At 43.9% G+C, this 16,812-nt stretch overlaps 2 non-coding genes across 2 annotated transcripts; both read left to right on the top strand.

The window, feature by feature from the left end:
* The first annotated feature begins 13,052 nt into the window (after positions 1-13,052).
* On the top strand, positions 13,053-13,125 carry trnat-ugu. Its single transcript has one exon. It is a non-coding gene; the product is annotated as a tRNA-Thr (tRNA).
* Positions 13,126-15,673: 2,548 nt separating this feature from the next.
* Positions 15,674-15,746, top strand: trnat-ugu. The gene has a single exon. It is a non-coding gene; the product is annotated as a tRNA-Thr (tRNA).
* The last annotated feature ends 1,066 nt before the right edge of the window (positions 15,747-16,812 follow it).

Genomic DNA, 16,812 nt, shown 5'->3' with positions numbered 1-16,812 from the left:
CTGAAACCTTATACTGATGAATGCAGTCATTAAAAAAGACAGCACTCAATACGGTTTCAACAGTGGACGGTAAACACAGGGCCAACCTTGAAGGGTTGAGATTCAGGTTCAGTAAACCAAAGGCCGCAATGTTTCAGTGTATACTCAGGAACACGCTGTTATATAACGAGTGTGTTACTTCATACAGAGGGGGTAAGAGGAGATGTTTACATTGGTTTAAATGAATCATCCCGTGAAATGTTGGAGGGACCCAATTTCTGTTTAATGTATGAGTGCAAAATATGATCTTGACAACACAGTCACTGCGCTGTAAAAACACTCTTCAGTACAGTAATGGGACCCATCTATTGTCTCAGCATGAAGGATGATGGCTTTTTAATGACTTGTTTGCGTTCTGTGTTTTTTCCTTTTCTTTTTTAAGCTTGATGCTGGGGTCGGTAAGTTGGGAAAACAGCACCCCACCCCCTGCACTCAGGACTCTCCCCAAAGACACTCCCCCAAAAACATGACCACGCTGCCTGACAACTGCTGAAAGTCGGTGGTTTTGAAGAGGATTTGAAGATTTTCCCATTTTTCTTCCATTGTAATTTTATTAAAATAAAGGCTGCATATTTGAAAAAGCAGAAAAGGCTGAAAGCCGAAGAGGACAAGGCTGAAAGAGCAGAAAAAAAAAAAAAAAAAAAAAAAAAAGCTGAACATTTTGATAGTCCAACGGTTTCTCTAGCTGAAAATACGCTGAAGTAGCAGCAGAACAAAATTTTAAAAATTCCCCATTAGGATGAATGGGAATCCTTCTGCATGGAAAGCTGCATAACTGATAAAAGAATGTTTGAGTGTTTCCACAGGGTTGCCATGGTAACAGTAATGGTATCTCTGTCATATCTATCTGTAAACATTCTAGAATGTTGACTTTGATCCAGCAAAGGAAAGCTTACAGGAGCTTGCAAACACAACTTCATACAGGCTATTGTGACGACGCGAGACAGACGGATCAACAGACGGATCGACAGAGCCTACACTACTGAGCGACAAATAACCATGTATAGGGACACGGAAGACTTGAGGATTTTTGTACTCCGCAGGAACCACGAGCTTGGTGTGTATGAAAGACAACAACAACAGATTGCGGAACATCAGCAGTCTGTTATGGTGCCCCAGTCTCGTAAGAAATATAATGGTGCTCAAAAGAGGAGACAGACACCTGTACACCAGCGGCCAGCGAGTCCAGGCCCTGCACCAAAATACCGCAACTCTGGGATACATTACTCAGGGGGGGTTAAGGACACTGATTTTAAAAGGGGCACCATCGAAAACAAAAAGCTTTGGGTGCCAAACCAGAAGGGCCGCAACCCAGAGAAGGAAATCAAGGAAACGCAGGCAGGCAACAGCGTTAGGGTGGGTGCTTCCCCCAAGTACGCCACACTCACGCAGGCGGAGAAAATCGCCGAGCTGCAGCACAAGAACGAGGCTTTAGAGACTCAGTTGCAGGCGTTACAGGAAACACTCAGGAGGAACAACGCTGACCATGATGAGGCTGAGAGGGAGAGGCAGGAGACCATTGCGGACCTGGAAATCCGGCTGTTGGAAAAGGAGGTGAACGAAGCTGAAGCGCTCTCTAGAGTGCAGCAGCTTGAGGAGGTTCTCCAGCAGCAAAAAGAGATCCAGGATGCCAGCGACGAAAGCCTGGCCAAGTTTCAGATCGAGAATATGGCTTTAGAAACTCGGATGCAGGCGTTAGAGGAAACACTCACAAGAAACAACGCTGCCCACAACCAGGTCGAGGTGGAGAGGAAGATCACCATTGAATATCTGGAGTATCAGCTGTCAGAGAAGACGGCGTCGGAAGCCAAAGCGATCTCCCAAATACGGCAGCTTTTGGAGGCTCTTCAGCGGGAACAAGACAGCCGGGAGGACCTCGACAACTCAGTGGCCCAGTTGAACAAGGAAAGCGAAGTTTTGAAGGCTACGCTCGCCCGGACACAGAGTGAGTCGGGGCGTCGTCAGCTGGAGTGGCAGGAGGAGAGGACCAGTCTCAAGCAGTCCCTCAGTGACATCCAACACACCATGGAGGAAAAGGAGAAAGCCATGGATACAAAAATGAATCTCCTGGCAGAGACGATCACCTTCCTGACGCAGCAAATGAACAAGCCGAAGAAACGTTCTGCGTGGCAAAGATTCAAGGCGCTGTTTAAGAAGCCCTAGGCACAGACAAAAAACTGGAACTGGTCTAGGTTTCTGCGGCATTTTAGCTATCTGAGTGTTTTCGCCCTGAGCTATATTAGGTTTACTCCGGGTGCTCCGGTTCGCCTACTTTTAAGCGAAGAAGAAATTCTTCAATTAATTAAAAAAAAAAAGAGAGAAGTTTGCATTAGTTCAGGCAGCGAAAAAAATGCAAACATCAGCACGACTCAGATAGCACCAATGCGCATACACTGTCTCTTTGAATTGCCTTTCCCGAGGTTTCTTCCCGTGTCCTTTCAGGATTGTTCATCAGGAGTTTTTCCTCGTCTTCTTAGAGAGCTCGGGCTGGGTGCCAGTTCCTGATCCTGGTCCAAGGCTTATTGCAACACCATCAGCAACAGAAAAAACACTTTTCAAAACAATTTTCAAATAATAAATTGAGAACATTTAAATAAATCATTGTATTTTATTTTGATTTTGGGCTTTTGATACATTGATAGATTAAAAAAAAAACAAAATGACAAGTCATCTTAAAAATCTGAACATTCTGATACATAAAGGTTTCTATAACTCAAGATTTGTTGGAAGAGAAGCAAGCCAAAAAACGTGCAGAAGCAGGAAGAACAACTTAACTCTGTTTGATGTTGATGTCTAAGGTTTAGCTCATTTCAACTACTGTGTAAAAGACCTAGGGCTAATCTGTAACATCATCATGTTTCGAAACTGTCCTGCGAGAGCCACATATCTCCTTAAAGTCAATTTTTATGGCAATCTCCAGCTAATCCCTGAGGATTTTATAGAGTTTATTATTTTAAGGGGAAGGAACTTCGCAGCACATTATAGAACAGTTCAACCTTAATTTTATCACAAACATTCAAAATCAACGCATTGGGACACAATGGACCTAAAATCACAAAAAAACATCAAATCTGAGTTGGAAAAAGTTAGAGTTTTTACTGTGAAAACCACAAATATGATTCATTAAGCATTTTTATTACTTATCTCTCTATAAAAACAATGAATCTGTGTGTGTGTGTGTGTGATCCTCAAATGTCTCTGCGGATCAGGATCAGACTTACCCGAGCGTTTCAACGTGGCTGCTGCTTGGTTCAAGGGTGTGCGCCGTCGGATTTGTTTGGACCACAATGATACTGTTAATAATTTATTTCATAAATGCTTCACCAAATCCGCAAGCATTGTCCACCGGAGCCACCACAGTCACATGCGCACAAGATCCAATCACTGCAGAGCTCACCTCCACGACATACCTTAAGAGAAAAGCAGATTTAGACCTGCAGCAGTGCGAGCTGGACCGGGATCTGGCAGCAGGTTTGGTCCCGTTCTGTTCAGTGCATCGAAACTGACTGTTGTGGATTAATGAGACTAAACGAGTCTGGACCGAGTCTGTTCAGGTCTGAGGAGATCCGGAGACGCACGGACAACAAAGTGGAATCAGAATCTGCGAATGTTCGTGTGTAGCAAGCTGCTAGCCACTAGGCCACCCACACGGCCCACCTCCCTAGTCGACGGACACACCGGCAGGTCCAAAATCGGACTTAAATAATGGGGTAAATAATGTCCGCTTTTTTGCGAACAATGCAAGGGAAGAACAGTGCAGGAAGAAACGGTACGAATGGGCTTTTGTCACTAAAGTGTCCAAGCAGCAAGTTTGGTTGTTGAGGGAAGTTGGGGGAGGGACGGAGGCAGACGAATGACAGGCAACGACGATCGGTGTATATGGAAGTGAATCTGTTCCATAATTCAAATTAAAATGGATTAACAGAAATGCTTTTTTCATTTTCAGAATATGACTCATAAATAAAATGAGTAATAAACCATCCAAATTGCATTTTCATTTTCTTCTTAAAGACTTCTCATTTTATAACTTAATTAAAATGATAAAGAAAACGACATTTAAGGTTCCGTTTTAAAAAGATGCTCCTGCAAATAGGTATCAAAATTCAATTTGAAATGTCAAATTTGAAAATTAAAATGCATTAGCAGAAATGCTTTTCCATTTCAAGGTCTTCGCTGCATTATGTGACTTAGAAATAAAATGAGTAATAAGCCTGCAAAAGAAAGTTCCAAAATTCAATTTGAATTTGCTGTCCCAAGCTGCACAGGAGAGTGACGACAGCGGCTTCTGTTCTTCTTCAGCGTCCAGTCTGACCGACGCGCTACGCATCTACATTAGGGGGCAGCGGTGTGCATATTAGACGCTGGAGCAAGAAGAGAGATAACAGGCGAGAGTGAAGGCTGTGTTGGTAGCACAGACTGTGCTACATGTTTTCAGAAACAGCGAGGAAATCACCACCATGTCCGGTTCCGTACTGCAGTCAAGCCAGCCATGGTTCGCGTATGCTTGGTCAAATCAGCCGCACATTTCTTTTCCAGTGCGCAAATGCTCTTAACATTTATGGTAATCGTAATGAAGCCGCTCTGAAGAGCTCCTGGTAGTAGCTGTGGGTCAGACTGCAGTCTCATGGTCAGACCTATGAAACACACACGGTACTTCACAGTGAGTATTCCCGGTAATAAACTGAAGGGATCAGCTGGACCGTACGTCGACGTCGCCCCCAGAATGGAGCCCTGTGAACGGATACAAGTCAGTGGAGTGAACTTCATAAAGCTCCTTGTACAAAGTGCTATAAGTTAACATCTCTCATTTACACATTCACATACGTATGGATATCTTCAGGAAACAGAGAAACCAAGAACAACGTGTTTAATGTTCTCTGGTGATTATAGACGTTAACTATTCCGTATGTGTTCAGTATACAGGTCGGCACCAAACCACAGGATGGATTTTTATAAATATTTAACTGTCACGCGTGATCACGGTAACAGCGTTGCATACGTTAGCAGCTGTAAACACTCAAAAACATTATAAAACGTATCCTGTGGTTTGATGCTGACCTGTACACTGAACATGTAAGGAGTAGATAATGTTTAGAATCATCAGAGAAACGTCACAGACATTGTTTTTGGTTCCTCTGAGTTTCCTGAATGTATCCGTACGTGTGGATGTGTAAATGAGAGACATTGACTTGTAGCACTTTGTGTAAGTTTTCAATTTGGATTCAATTTGGATTTTTGGATGGATTTTTTCTGACAAACAATGACACAGCACAAAAGTTTGTTAAGTCAGGACAGAATACGCCTGCTAACGCTAAACGTTAGCAAACTAGCTAACCAGCTAGCCAAAGGTAGCTCTGGGAGCTACTTACCAGACGCCGAATCTCCTCGCCGGCTGCAGGCATGCAGGCGGTGTGTGAATCCTGCCTCCCCACCCTCTCAAAACTGAGGGACAGCGTCTCTGGTCTGAAGGCTGACCTCAAACAGAAGGAAAAAATCCTTATGGATTTCTCCACTGTCGCCACAAACCAGGCGAAGCTGATCTCCCACCTGAGGACATCCGGCGTTGGTGACCGGAGCATGACGACCATGGACAACACCACCTTGCCATGGCCCGGCTCAATCACCACCGAGACTCCGGCACCAGCACTAGCCGAGTCCCGCTGGCACCACCAGGGAGCCAAGCCCAAGTCATCGGCACCCTCCACCTCCTGCCTACGCACCGCGGACCTGCTGTGCCTCAGACGGGAGGATGGAGTGGAGGCTCTGGTGAGCTCAACTCCACTCAGGCTGGGGGACCACTGGTCAGTGGTGCACAGGGGCGCACAGGGGCGCTGGGGCTCGTCGATCTCCTCCTCCTCCGCCCCCGGATCTTCCACTGGATAACAGGTTTGACATTCTAAGCCTGCAGGATTCCCCTCCCGTGGGTGCCATGTCCGGCTCGCCCATGGGACCTGCTCATCCAACTGGTCGTGGCTCTCACCAGCCCAGGGTCCGGGGTCCACCTGTCCAGCCCAATCCCTCCCCTCCATCTCGGCGAGGAAAAACCGCAGCACGGCGCCATAAATCCGTGCCTCAGGCTCCATCCGGCGTCGCCCCATCCCGCCTCCGACGCACCTCCAGGCAGCCAGTGGAGCGGCGCACCCCCTCTGTGCTGGTTGTCGGGACCTCCATGGTCAGGCACGTGGCAGCACACAGCGGCCGGACCTTCTGCTACCCTGGAGCCAGCGTGAATGAGGTCACATCCTCTGCCCTCAAGCTGAGCGAACAGCACAGCCTTTTTAAACGGGATGGCCTCCACCCAAACCAGGAGGGATCACGGCTTTTATCTGTCAATATTGACCTGACTGTCCGTTCCTGCACCACACCCACCTCCTGACTCACGGTAAACACACATGCCACTCACTCACCCGCACCCGCCCCTACCTACACGACACACACCCCCCATTCAGTTGCCCCCGAGGCACAGGACAACATCCACACCATTGAAACAAGACTCTCACGCAGACGAATCACACGCAGGACTGTTTTTAGACCGAACTGTGTTTTTCACATTCCTCTGAAAAGACATGATGAGCGCTCTCTTTTAAACAAATCTTTTATCATAAATGATTTAATTTTAGATAACAGTTTAGACAGCATTCTCCTGACAGAGACATGGCTTGGCACTGATGCACCTGTTGTTCTCACTGAGGCTACCCCACCAAATTTTAACTTTTTATTTTCTACAAGAGGGGGACAAAAAGGAGGTGGAACTGCATCAATCACTAAAGACACCATGTTGTCAAATGAAGTCTTTTTTAACAAATATTTATCATTTGAATACCATGCCTTTGTTTTTAGCAGCCCCCCCATCCTCTGTAGTACAGTCTACAGACCACCCCGCTATTCCATCTCTTTTAACAGTGAATTCTCAGAGCTACTGTCAATAACTCACAGCAATTATAACAGAATATTAATAACCGGTGATTTTAATTTGCACATAGATAATCCCTCAGATATGATGTCGAGAGAATTTTTAAACTTTCTACACTGTCTAAATTTTAATCAGCATGTCACGCAGCCGACCCACAGCAGGGGGCGCACCCTGGACCTGGTCATAACCTATGGCCTGTCCATTGGTGCGCCTTCTGTTGTGGACCTGGCTGTGTCTGACCACTTTTGTGTGTTTTTTACAATCACCAGTTTTAACCAGCGGGAGGCCCCAGTGAGAACAGTGAGGAAACACTACCTAACTTCTGAAGTGGCTGCAAATTTTATCCAGATTTTACAGAGCACTCCTGCAGAAATGTTACCAGCACCATGTGATTTTATTGTTGACAGCTTTAACCATAAAATAAAATCAGCGCTGGACTCAGTGGCTCCACTTTTAATAAAAAACATTAATACAAGGCCTACACCCCCGTGGAGAAATACAGAAACTAAAAAACTCAAGAGAAACTGCAGGAGTGCTGAGAGGAGATGGAGAAAAACAAAGTTAACCGTTCACCATGAAATTTTACGTCAACACCTCAAAACCTACAATAACGCAGTCAAACAGTCAAGAATCTTCCATTTCCAAAAGCTAATCGACGAACATAAAAACAACCAAAAATTCCTCTTCTCCACAATTGACTTTTTAACAAACACACATTTTAATAGATCCTCCAAAACACCAACTTTGCGAGGATTTTGCAGACCACTTCAGAAGTAAAATCAATGACATCAGATCGAGTCTCTTACCTCAACAGATTTTAAATGTCGACACACCTGGATCATTGATTTTACCCGAGGAAACACTAGAGAGTTTTGCCCTGGTTGATGCAAGGACACTTGGTCGAGTTTTCTCCAAAGTAAAGCCCACGACCTGCCTATTAGACCCAATTCCCACACCGTTTTTTAAAACACTTTGTGGATTTTTTGAGGATCAGCTGTTATATATGGTGAATTGCTCTCTTCAGACGGGTGTCTTTCCCGCCTCCTTTAAAACGGCGGTGGTGAAGCCCCTTCTGAAGAGGAGCAACCTAGATCCCAACATCTTTAATAATTATCGGCCTGTATCCAACTTACCGTTTTTAAGTAAAATTTTGGAAAAACTTGTTTTCAATCAAGTGAATGATTTTTTAATTGCAAACAACATTTTAGAGAAGTATCGGTTGGGGTGGTCTCTGTGGTGGTGCTCCCTGCGGCCTTGGCCCGACATCTCTCCCGGTGTGGCTGGCTCCTGAAAGGTAGCTTCCTCCATGCACCAGGTCTCGCTGCCCAGCCATGTCTCTTAAGTGACAGCTACTGTATGGGTGTGTATTAGTGTGTGTGTGTTCGCGTGCATATGTGTGAGTGTGTGTATGACTGTGTATGTCTCTGTCCATGTCTGAAGGGGTGGGAGGGTTTGGGTTCTTTTAACTATCTTCTGCTATTTTGATTTTGCTGTTTCTATTTTTCTGCTGTTGTTTGTTTATTTCTGTGAGGCACTTTGAGGTACTTTTTTCTGTATGAAAAGCGCCATATAAATAAAGATTGATTTGATTTGATTTGATTTAGGAGGACCTTTATGAAGTCCACTCCATTTATTTGTATTAGTTCACGGGGCTGAGCTGCCACATCCAATATGGGGGCGACGGACGTACAGTCCAGCACTGATACGTTAGAGCATCTGGGTACTGGTAAAAAATGTGAAGTGGACATGGTGGCGATTTCCCTGCTGTTTCTGAAAACATGTACCACAGTCTATGCTACCAACACAGCCTTCACTCTCTCCTCTTGCTCCAGCGTCTAATATGCACACCGCCGCTCTCTGACGTAGATGCGTAGCACGGTCGGTCAGACTGGGCGCTGAAGAAGAACAGAGGCCGCTGACGTCACTCTACTGCGTCACTTGGGATTGCGAATTCAAATTGAAAAAAAAACAAAAAAGCAGTTTTCTTTTTAGTGGTGTGACAAAATGAGCAGGCTTAAAGAAGAAAATGAAAATGCAATTTGATGATTTGTTACTCATTTTATTTGTGAGTCACATGATGCAGTGATGACCTTAAAATGGAAAAAAGCATTTCTGCTAATGCATTTTAATTTTCAAATTTGACATTTTAAATATTGAATTTTGGTAACTATTTGCTGGGGCATCTTTTGAAAACTAAATCTCAAATGAAATTTTCTTTGTCAATTTAATTAAGTTACAAAATGAGCAGTCTTTAAGAACAAAATGAAAATGCAATTCGGATGATTTATTATTAATTTTATTTATGAGTCAAAAAATACAGCTATATTCTGACAATGAAAAAACATTTATGTTAATCCATTTTTAATTTGAATTATGGAACAGCTTCGCTTCCATAAATCCTGGAATATCGGATTTCACAACAAACCTAAATATCCCTGACGTCCCGACTTCAAACACAGCCTCATTTGGCCATCCATGAAGAAGCTACTTAACCTGTAAATGTAAATATTTAAATTGAAATGCAGGCGATGCCGCTGCAGGTATGAATCCACTTGTTTCTTAAAGTCCGTGTAAAGCAGAAATAAATTTGTGTAATGAGTTTGTCATACCACAGAAACGTGTCATTGACCACTGAGCCAAATTTGAAAGATTAAAAAAATTGCCAAGTACATAAAATTAGATCTCAAAATAATGGAAAAACAGGCACTTCTCACTGCTGTGAAACGCTGGGGGCATGGGTGCACATAAAATATTACCTGTGGATTATCGTCGTTCTGTCAGATGGACTCCGCTCAGGGACTGAGGCCAAATCATGTCATGATTAAATGCAATAACATTTATTAACATTACATGGGCATGACAGGATGCGCGGTGTAAAATCACTTTGAGGATTTGCACCTTCAGCAAAATGCATTTAATTGCCCAAATGTACAATATTTATAACATACATATGCACACACTTAGACTAAAGCTTAGATCTGGCCCAAAAAAATCAAGCCCGACCCGACCCGAGCCCGCGCACGTTGTGTCCGAGTCGCCCGGCCCAACACATTATCTGTAATTATGAGCCTGAGCCCGATCTAAACCCGACATTTTTTTGATATGTGGGCCATTATAACAGACATTCTCAAGCTCCATGTTGCACTTACACTACACAATCAGTGATGCCGGTAACGTGTTACTCTAATCTGACCACTTTTTCCAGTGAGCAGTAATCTAATGTGTAATATTTCTATTAATCCACTAATGAGATTAAAGTTACTTGTTCAAATCACTGTGTGTTACTATTATTTTTGTCATTTTCCCTGGTAAAAATATATATTTTATTTTTTATTTCTTCTTGCATCTCGGGGAGTGACGTCACGTGTGCAAGAAGTCACGTTTTCTGCACAAGGACACTCACTCACGTGTAAAACCACGCAGCGGCACAAACAACATGGAGGGAGAAGAGAGATGCGCTTTTTGTAGCTGTAAGTATGGTCATTACTTTGTGCTATTACAAAAAAAACCACACACACACAAATGCTTGATCACATGCCGGTCCGACCCGGCCCGCGGTCCGGTTGGGGCGCAGAGAATCTAAAGTCTGGCCTGTGGCGGGGATGCGAGCACCTGTTGTCGGCGTTAAGTAACGCGGCCATGATTTGCATGATTTTCTGACCTGCCCGTTAAATCCTGAACACAGAAATCGTGAAACACAGTTCCAAAATTAAATTCTAAATGGTTGAATGCTTTTTACATGTTTTAAGGAAATACATTTATGACCTTTTTTATGTGTTTACAAGAAAATGGCTGAATTTGCTCTACTATGTGTTGTGGGGGTGGGCTCTGCAGTGATTGGCTCTGGTGCGCACGTGGCTATGGTAGCTGCGGTTGAAAATGCTAGCGGGATTCGTAAACATTTATGAAATGATTTATTAATGGTATCATTGTAGTCCAAACATATGCGATGTTGCACACCCTTAAACCACGCAGCGGCCATGTTGAAAATCTCAGGTCAGTCTGATCGTGATCTGCAGAGATATTTGAGGCGCACACACACACAGAGATTCCTTGCTTTTGTAGAGAGATATTTACTCAATTCAGTTGTGGCTGAAAATGACAACACATTACACAAGTTTGCCAGTTTTACATGTCTGCACAATGCAAATCATGTAGTTGATTCACTGATTGACTGTATTGTCAATGTCCACTCAATCGGCCATCTTGAAGCAAGACTGTTTCCATGTGGTTGCCATGGTGATGGTATGTTATGTCATTTCTATAAGGAAACATTCTATAATGATCCTCCAAAGGATGCATTCTAGAATGTTGGTGGATCAGTCAAAGGAAACATTATAGAAGCCTCTAAACTTCCCACAGTACAGATCTTTGCGAAGAGGAGACACAGACGGATCGTCAGAGCTTACATAGATCGTCAAGTTCCCAATACTGAGCTAGAAACAACCATGATTAGGGACACAGAGGACTTAAGGATTGCTGTGCTGTGCAGGAACCACGAGCATGCTGTGTATGAAAGGCAACAACAACAGATTGCCGAACATAGGCAGTTTATTACTGTGTACCAGTCTCGTAGGAAACATCAAGGTGAAACACCTGCACACCAGCAGGCAGCGGGTCCAGATGCACCACAGAACCACAACTCTGAGATACATGACTCAGGGGGGTCTGAGGACGTTGACTTTAGCGGGGGGTCAGTCCATAACAAAAAGCTTTGGACACCAGACCAACAGTGCCGCAACCCTGAGTCACTCCATTCAGGTGCAGTTACCAGCGAGACAGAGCAGACCACCGAGCTCAAGACAGAGAACGATGAACCAGTAACTCCACCGAAGTACGATGCCGCCATAAAGTTGGGGACAGGGTGCATCGCCGTCCGTCAGAGGATGCTCCGAGAGGAAAGTGATGTTTTGAAGGCTACACTCGCCCGGACACAGAGTGAATTGGGCCGTCATCAGCTTGAGTGGCAGGAGGAGAGGACCAGTCTCAAGCAGTCCCTCTGTGACATCCAACACAGCATGGACGATAAAGAGAAAACCCTGGAGACACGAATGAATCTCCTGGCAGAGACGATCGCCATCCTAACGCAGCAGATGAACAAGCCGAAGAAACGTTCTGTGTGGCAAAGATTCAAGGCGTTGTTTAAGAGGCCGTAAGCACAGACAAAAAACTGGAACTGGACTAAATTTCTGCTGCATTTTAGCTATCTGAGTGTTTTCGCCCTGAGCTTCTTTAGGTTTACTCCGGGTGCTCCGGTTCACCTACTTTTCAGCGAAGAAGAAATTCTTCAATGAATTAAAAAAAAAAAGAGAGAAGGAAGGTTGCATTAGTTCAGGCAGCGAAAAAAATGCGAACATCAGCGCGACTCAGATAGCACCAATGCGCATACACTCCCAGCCATCCGAGGAGAGGGGATCTCTCTTTGAATTGCCTTTCCCGAGGTTTCTTCCCGTGTCCTTTCAGGATTGTTCATGGGGAGTTTTTCCTCGTCTTCTTAGAGAGCTCGGGCTGGGTGCCAGTTCCTGATCCTGGTCCAAGGCTTATTGCAACGCCATTAAGCAATTTTCAAATAAAAAATTGAGAACATTTAAATAAATCATTGAAATTTGTGCTCCATAGCTCAGGGGTTAGCGTACTGGTCTTGTAAACCAGGGATTGTGAGTTCTGATCTCACTAGGGCTTCTGATAGATTGAAAAAAGCCAAAATGACAAGTCATCTTAAAAATCTGGACATTTTGATATATAAAGGTTTCTGTAACTCAAGATTTGCAGAAGAAGAAGCGAGCCAAAAAACGTGCGGAAGCAGGAATAACAACTTCAATAAATTCCAGAAGAACAATGAATTAAAATCTATGTTGCCTCTGTCTGATGTTGATGTCTAAGGTTTAGCTCATTTCAACTACTGTGTAAAAGACCTACTGCTGATCTGTAACATCATAATGTTTCGCAACTGTCCTGCGAGAGCCACATATCTCCTTAAAGTCAACTTTTCATGGCAATCTCCAGCTAATCCCTGAGGATTTTATAAAGGGTTTATTATTTTAAGGAGAAGGAACTCACGCTGGGTGCCAGTTAATATTTAAAGACACCTTTGCAATATGGCTCCATAGCTCAGGGGTTAGAGCACTGGTCTTGTAAACCAGGGGTCGTGAGTTCAAATCTCACTGGGGCCTTGATACGTGTTGTGGCTACCTGTTAGCCTCAGCTAATTGACAATGCATGCTATGCCATGACTTTACAGCAAGGTCCTCCACCAAGAACTTTTCTTGCATGTTACAATAAATTAAAACAAAGATCATGTCAGACACAATGAGTGCCAGGAGCTGTGACGATGGCATGCAGCCCTGACACGTCCACTGTTGAGGCCTGCTATTGGCTGGTTCAGTGCTTGAGGACGGGCACTGTGGGTCAACACTATCTGAGGGATGCAGGAGAAATACTTCATTTGCAGGTTGAATTGTTATCAGGGTTCAGAAATGTCCACCATATTTGAACCAGGACCTTTAGATTTTATTTCGGCCTTGCCCCTCAGCCAGCGTCAGTCCAACACTGTTGGCTCGGAAACAAAAACAGCAACATTCCATCTTTAACAGATTTCCTCTCAGAGCGCTAACACAAACTGCCCCGCTGCGATTCTGTTCTTCATTCACTGGTCTGTGTTGACTTGTGAGTAGATTCCTTCTGTGACACACAGACACTCTCACCTTTTCTTTGTTCCGATATGCTCTGTTTTCTGTTTCGATTCAGTGTATTTGTAGTTAAGTCAAAGGAGACATTATCAAACATGGCACCATTTACCAAAATAAATAAATGAATAAAACAACCAGGGTTATGAAAATCTCTGTAAACTAAATGGACACATTATTATTTCCTAACATTATCTCTTCAGTGGTTGTTTGTATGTGTTAACACACCACCCGGCCGGTATAAAATCAGGCTATGAATGATGGATGAACAACCCCTCTGTAGGAAAAAACCTTCAGAATATAGAGAGGAATAAAAGTGGAAGGTTCTGTGTATGTAAGAGCTACTGAAGTGCAGAAAAAAAAAAACTTGTTTTAATGTTATGTAATGTAAGATTCAGTGCATTTAAAAAAAGAGAGAGAAAAGAAAATGACAATTAGCACACCGCACAGATATACTAACAGCACACCAGATGATTTTCCTACATTGAGACAATTATCTGTTGTATTACAAGTTTTCTGAAATCATGTGTTTAAACAAAAGGCATCACCTGATTGGTTGGAGTAGTACGTCTGAATTTCATGTTATTTTTACCATTAAAATTTTCAGTTTAAGTTCCTTCTCTAAGAACTACATAGTGCTCCTTTCACACAACAAGAATGCTCTAATCAGTGAAGAACATCAATGTGTTTTCCGGATGAATTATCCAACAGATCGTCAGCTCCTCTTCAGTGACTTTTGGCTGTCTGCACGGCGGCGGCTGCGGAAGTGTTCATTTCCAGAATCACATCCAAATTGCCAACAGGCAACACTTGATGGTGATACGGCTATCTCACGCCGCATTGTGCTGCCAGTAACCACGAACAACAATGAAACATTCATTGATTCCTACTCAACATAATTAAACTGTATTAACTTAATTACCTCTGCCTCCGTCACGGTAATCAAATGGATGGAGTTCAGCTGTGTGCTAACCTTTCCCTCAGGTGTGAGTTACAGAGCACCCGGAGGATCACATTACCATCAGCGCCAAGAGCCCGTCTGTCGTTTCTTTTGACGGCTTCATTCCTTTTCTATCTATCTGCCAGGGCCCAGAAGGATTTTTCTGTGACAGGAGCTGCCGAACGCGAGCCACTTTACGTGCCCTCCAAAAACCAGAGGAGGTATTCTTAGAACAATGACCCAACTCCCTTGTGAAAGTAAGCTTGCGCCTGATCCCTCCACAGGAAGGTTAATGTGGGTGCAATGATCCAAGGACCGCCATCTGTCCTCAGGGGTTCTCCTTTACGGTGACAGCAATAACTCATTTTGATACTTCTCATTATGACTCTGCTTTTGGACAAGGGCTTGGACCTGTGTTCTGGGTAGAGGGCGTGTTGAGCTGCGCAGGGATGCCAGGCACGCAGCATGATGGATGAAGGGAAGGAAGTCTCGGTTCCTGACAGGATTCTTTTCAGCGTGCCTCGTCAGTGGGGATTTGGACTTGGCCGTGCACATTTTTCAGTGCAGTAAAGATCAATCAGGGCACTGTTTGACATCTTAGCCCACACGCTCTCAATGAGCATCACGGCCAACTTAAAGCGGCAACGAGGAACTTTTCATTTGTTGGTGATTCCGGTGGTGCATGTGGACAGAAGCAGTACTGGAGCTGTTGCCTCCTGGAGTGAAGATCTTGATCTGGGGGGCACGTGCATTTTTTTTTTTTTTTTGAACGAAAACAATTGGATGAGGCAATAAATCAATAAGAATGAAAATAAAAAGTTTGTAATTTTCCAACATAGGTCATAAAGAGCCATCAATGTTAAATTAATTCTGTTTCTTTACCAGTTAAAAGTTTCTTGTAGTACACTGAAGACGTCTTTTGAGAAGAACCAATTAAATGTAGTTAATTCTGGTGGCTGACTGCTGTGCCTAAAACAGATTTTGTTGAGAGTTGAAAGTTTACCCTAACAACATTTTGCCCCCCAAGCTGTCATGGTTTAGCAAATGAATTCAGAAAATTTGAAAAAAAAAAAAAAGAAAAAAGTGCAAATCACAGGCTCCATAGCTCAGGGGTTAGAGCACTGGTCTTGTAAACCAGGGGTCGTGAGTTCAAATCTCACTGGGGCCTTGAAATGCCTTGGAGCTGCACATTAGCTTTACTTGGTTGAGTGTGTTTGTGTCCCATTTGAAGTATCCCAGCCTAAGACAGTTCCTTAACCAGTTAAGAGCTCCTTGTAGTTTAATGAGGAGATTTTCTGTTGTTGAGTGTTGAAATTTTACCCAAACAACATTTTGCCTTTCAACCTCAAGCTGTCATGGTTTGGGTTTTTGGTTTGGTTTTGTTCTGTAGTTATATCCTCTTGTATCTTGCTGTTTTGTACTTCCTGCTCACCTGTGTTCCTAGTGTTATGTTCCCCTCCTGTGGTCCTGTGACCCTCCTTGAAAACATAAATAGGACCAGAGTGCAGGATCAAGTTGTGAGGTTGCACAAACAAACATGGTGGACTGGTGGAAGTCCTCCACGGTTCATACTGTAGATAAAAAACAAAAACAAAACAAAAGGTAACAAAACCAAGAGTCTTAGCGTCAGGGGATTACACATAAGCATTTACACTTTAGTTACTATTCATAAATATGAATGGTATATTACATTCTACCCATAGATCCCCCTACATCATACACACTGGACCTTTAAATGGCCTGTCTCAGATTTACAGAGGGAGGAAAAAACTGCTATTGACTTCTACTGATGGCTAAGTGTATTGAATTACCGGGGGCCGTAAATAATTGTGTGTGTAAATCTCACGACAAAAGATAAACCACCCTAAAAAGACAACAGTACGAGTCAGCCTCGCCCACACATGTACCGACATAATGTACCCGAAAGGCACGTGCATGAGCATTGTGTTTTCCCAGACAGAAGGCACGGTCATCTGGTCTATTTTTGAATGAGCACTGGGACGCATCAACAGCAATCATAGATGACTTCACCGAATCAGTATTTGGAGCTTCTACGAGCGAGACAACTGCCATGGATGTTGCAACTGTACTCTGGGGCGCCAAAAACCCCCCAACAGGTGTGGAGCCGTGCAAGCGAATCCCCGGAACCGCCGGTGGATCGTACTGGGCTCGTGTGAACGTGTAAAACCCTCCCTCCGCCTGGAGCTCATACTGTAGACCATTAATGTGAGTCA

Source organism: Acanthopagrus latus, chromosome 19 (genome assembly GCF_904848185.1).
Source record: "Acanthopagrus latus isolate v.2019 chromosome 19, fAcaLat1.1, whole genome shotgun sequence".
Lineage (NCBI taxonomy): Eukaryota > Metazoa > Chordata > Actinopteri > Spariformes > Sparidae > Acanthopagrus > Acanthopagrus latus.
Note: the sequence above shows the minus strand (reverse complement) of the source record. Positions and strands in the feature narration are given on the sequence as shown.